General features: G+C 39.1%; 1 long non-coding RNA gene across 1 annotated transcript; it reads right to left on the bottom strand.

Moving 5' to 3' along the window:
- Positions 1-448, bottom strand: LOC134069912 (uncharacterized). The gene is made up of 3 exons (XR_009936869.1): positions 420-448; positions 162-334; positions 1-67 (listed from the first exon to the last, which is right to left on the bottom strand). It is a non-coding gene; the product is annotated as an uncharacterized LOC134069912 (long non-coding RNA).
- Between the last annotated feature and the right edge of the window lie 3,824 nt (positions 449-4,272).

Here is a 4,272-nt window from a genome sequence, read left to right as displayed (position 1 = left end):
TTTAGAAGACAGGGGTTTGCCTTCCATTGTCTCCAACTGGACAAGGTTGTCCTCCACACTGATGACCCTTTCAAACATAAGAATATAAGTTATTACATGCTTTGTCACGTATCAATCAATCATCGATCATTTGCAATCAACAACATGTAAAAGCTATATACCTATACTTGTTTGGCCAGTCAGGAAGCATAGTCATGCCAGGTCTGCCACGCTTTCGTTCATTTTTTTTCAGCACCTCCATGCCAGGAGTGATGGTGAAGCGCTTGGCCTTTGTCGTTTTTTTCCGATAGGCTGCCTTCTGCCTCTCTTGGGCCTTCTCGATGTTGACATGCACCTGGACAGATTCATGTTCGTTGTAAGATTACACTGGAAGAAATTAGACATTCTGTTGAACAGTTCTCAGTAATAAAATTCATTACTTTGTCGAACACATCCACATCTGCCTCAGTGCGTTCCTGAACAAAGGCCTCAATGTCCTCCTCTGCGACAGCTGCAACTTCTGCAACTGGATCACCACCTGCAATCTATTTCACAAAGTGAAAGTTTGATACTTAAGAATCAGTAGGTTAAACATGATAACAAACAAAAAAATAATGAATGAATTACATGCACCACAACATACCTCACAGAAGAGTCGTGGCTCTCGGCCATACATTAGCCGAAAAGGAGAATATTTGGTGAATGCCTGAAAGGAGGAGTTGTGGGCAAACACAATCTCCTTCAGCTTGTCCTCCCAACTCTCCTGATACCCCTCTAGGGTTTTCCCAATAGCTTTTTTCAGGGTCTGATTTGTTCGTTCATCTAAACCTACAATAAATAAATTACATTTAGAGTAACAATCATGCAGTCAATTACAACAACAAAACTACCACTGCTTATGCATACCATTTGTCTGTGGGTGGTACGCTGATGACATTCTGTGTTTCACCCCACATGTTTCAAACATCTTCTGATTAACCTGAGGCAGAAAGACATACATATACTGGTAAGAACCATAACCAATTAAGCCATTAAATAGATAACACCAGTTAACTGTAATGACTACAGTGAAATGTTACCCTGTTCCAAAATTCACGGCCTCGGTCCGTTAAGATGACCTCAGGAGAGCCATGTGAGAGGAAGATGTCCATCATTGCCTACAACATAATGTTATAAAGGATTAGACTATTAGTGGTAATTAACATCAGGGTTCCCCCAGAAAATGTGTTAGTTAAGGTGGTGTCTGTTCAGGGGAAGGGGACGTTGCCGTAGCGTTGAAGATGTTGAATTTTGACATTGACACAGCAATATACCTGGATCTCACATTCAAAGTGATTTAGTTGCGTCAACAAACAATGAAATGTTTTTTAATCAAATGTAATTAGCAAAGAGATCGTACCACATTGAACGCTAATATTTTGTCACTAGCAACCTACATCTGTCATCTGTCAAATACATTTGCATGTTCAGCTCTGAACCTCTTCGGCCGCTTTAGCAGGAAAGCGCTGCAAAAAACTTGTGTGCTGTTCACTATCTATCATATGGTTTATATACATACCTCAGATGTGTGCACAGCTTTTTTGGCCTTAATGGGTCTAGCCTCCACCCATTTGGTGAAAAAGTCTGTGGCTGTTAGGAGGTATCGGTTACCCCCTTTACGTGATTTCCTCAACGGACCGATGAGGTCAACACCTTCATATAAATGTTGGGTAACACAACAGAATGGATAAGAGTTCAATCTTGTTACTGCTGTAGGAATCTGCAACATTTCTGTCAAATCTATGTGAAAGTTTAGTCTCACCGATCATGTGCCATGGTGCCACAGGTTTGATTGGCTTCAACTCCGGTGGCTCCGTCTTCACCCTCTCAAATGTCTGGCATGGTTCGCAGGTACTGACCTTCTCAGCAAATGAAGAACAAACAGAAACGGTTAATAGCAATTCATCTGTACATAGAAATGAAACAGTTTTACTGTCAGAACAAACCAAATTATATAAATTCACCAACCCAATTGTCAACATCAGCTGTGATGTTGTGCCAATAAAACCTCTGCCTGATCTTCTGCATCATCCTGTCCCTACCAAAATGGCCAGCATGGACCTCCTCCAGGATGGTGACCTTTTCTTCCTCAGCGAAGACAACTCTCCTCAAGGAATGTCCATCAGTCCCTCTATAGAACATGATGTCACCTGAAAAAGACAAAAAAATGACAGCAGATGTTAATTGCAACACACAAAATCCTACACATTTGAACAAACAAAGTAATATATATATAAAAATGTCCACCGCCAAAATGTTGCGATTTCACTTAAAAGACAGACCAATGAGCTCTATGCCATAGCCCCTGACGTTATGCTTCATAGAGCATAGGCATGTTCATTTTTAGACTATATTCTGTACAACCTTGAAAGACAAACTAATTTTCTATGGCAGATATGAAGCAACATAATTGTGCTTGAAAGCATACTGGTAGTAGTGCACTGTGTGGTTTTGTTAAGCAAAGTCTATGAAACACTGTAGGCAGTCAAAATTGGTTGCATTAGTTACTTACATGTGCACACTCTCTCAGTATAAATTACTTTTGCGACAGTTATGTAACTTAGCTTGCTACATTTTGTCTTTAGGAAGCTTTTGTATAGTTAAGCTCAAATTACTGTAAATTAGCTGGTAGTTTAGCTCACATTTTGTAAGTAGCTTGCCCAATAAAACTCTATCTATTTACTTACTTGCTGAAAGAAAGTGTCAAAACTAGGCAAATGTCTTCTAATCAGTTTGATTCTCAATTAGTTGTCAACACCATCAGTTGTGTCAACACCATCAGTTGTGTCAACATCGTAAGATGGAGGTTTTTCATTTTTATTCAATTGAGTGTGTTCATACATTGAAACACCAACTTATCTATATGTATCAGTGTCTTGTGTGCACAAAACCACTGAAGAAAAAGGTGTATACAATGTAAAATAATATGTATGCAATATGATGTGTATATGATGCACTGCACTGTATCACTAAACCTTGCTACATACATACTGTACATACACACACACACACTATATATATATATATATATATATATATATATATATGCCATTAAAACTTTGTCTAGGTGCAAGACCTGGCCATTATTAACAATAAGTGTGGGTAGGCCTACACCAACTAACTTGTGTTACCTCTGGGATAGATTTTATGAAGTTCAATCTAGCTTCCCTCAGGTGAATTCTGAAGCAAATTTACACATATGAACTTTAATGCAAGTTAGCACTCCAGCTAGTTTTCTGGTCAATCCAGTTAGTCCCTAAAATGAATTCTGAGGCAAATTTACACATATGTCCACAATATTGACAAATGTAATCGTGAGAGTAGACATACACCTTTTCTAATCCGATAAAATCAAAACATTTGATTAGAAACAGCAAGTTGTTAGAGGATTGACTCATTTTGAAGGCTATGATTGTGCTAGCAATCATAGAAGTGCTTGGCGAACTTTAATGCAAATCAGCACTCCAGCTAGTTTGCCCACATGGATGCCAACTCAGGTTTCAGTGTGACTTGCATTCACCCTCTAGACCCAGTAGAATTCTATCAATGCTCCAGATTCCTGGGAATTCCAAAACAAAAAGGCAATTTGGGAAACATTTCAAATAAGAATAGCTAAAAAGCTAATGAAAGGTGTCCATTGATAGTTTCTTTCAGATTAAAGACTAGAAATAGCTCTTTCAAATGATATGTGATCCATTAAAAATCAATCAATCAAACAAACAAACAAACAAACAAACATTCCTGAGATGTACAAGTAAAGTCGGGGAGGTAGGCCTAGGCTATTCACTAGCCTAGGCTACGTGAGAGACTGAGTTGTCAAATAGTGCAAAACTGCAATAGATCATAATTAAAAGATTCAGAGTATGTCTAGAGCACTGATCAAGAGCTTCTTTATAGATCAGTGGCCTAGAGACATGTCTCTACACGGAAGAGAGGGGCAGAAAAAACTCTAGGCTATTACACAGACAGGACTCAAGAGAACTTCCCATAACAATTGCCTGCCTCTGAATATTATCCGATTCCCTTTCTTTTGTTTCTACATGATCTAGAGACACTGTCATCTGAGGCAAAGTGGAAAACGGGCCTGTGGGCAGACCATGGGGCAGACCAAACAAAATGTATGTGGATACGCGACATGTTTTTGCGCGCAAGACAAAGATTCTAGAATCTTTGATGCAAGATGCGATTAAGGAGGAACGCATGGAACGCGCTTGGAAGTAACTATGGATACAGGTGAAATCGAAATGTATACAT

Source organism: Sardina pilchardus, chromosome 22 (genome assembly GCF_963854185.1).
Source record: "Sardina pilchardus chromosome 22, fSarPil1.1, whole genome shotgun sequence".
Classification (NCBI taxonomy): Eukaryota; Metazoa; Chordata; class Actinopteri; order Clupeiformes; family Clupeidae; genus Sardina; species Sardina pilchardus.
This window is presented reverse-complemented; position numbering and strand designations above follow the sequence as displayed.